The sequence below is a fragment of the Meleagris gallopavo genome, chromosome 28 (assembly GCF_905368555.1).
Source record: "Meleagris gallopavo chromosome 28, MGAL_WU_HG_1.1, whole genome shotgun sequence".
Classification (NCBI taxonomy): Eukaryota; Metazoa; Chordata; class Aves; order Galliformes; family Phasianidae; genus Meleagris; species Meleagris gallopavo.
Window position 1 is genome coordinate 4,279,326 of NC_139431.1, and position 230 is coordinate 4,279,555.

Here is a 230-nt window from a genome sequence, read left to right on the forward strand (position 1 = left end):
GGAGAGCGCTCTGCGATCTGTCTCAACCAACCCCAACATGTTCAAGAAGCTTCACGCCTCCGGCATGTATTGCTCCATTACCACGAGCCAGGGAACACATGCTGAAAGCTGATGCTTCTTAAGTCATCACTCGGCTGTTCCTCCAAAGGCAGCTGTTTGGAGCTGCCTAGAATTCATACAATGGGGAATGTGAGGAAGAAAAGGAGGGGGAAAAAAAGTGCACGAGCCCG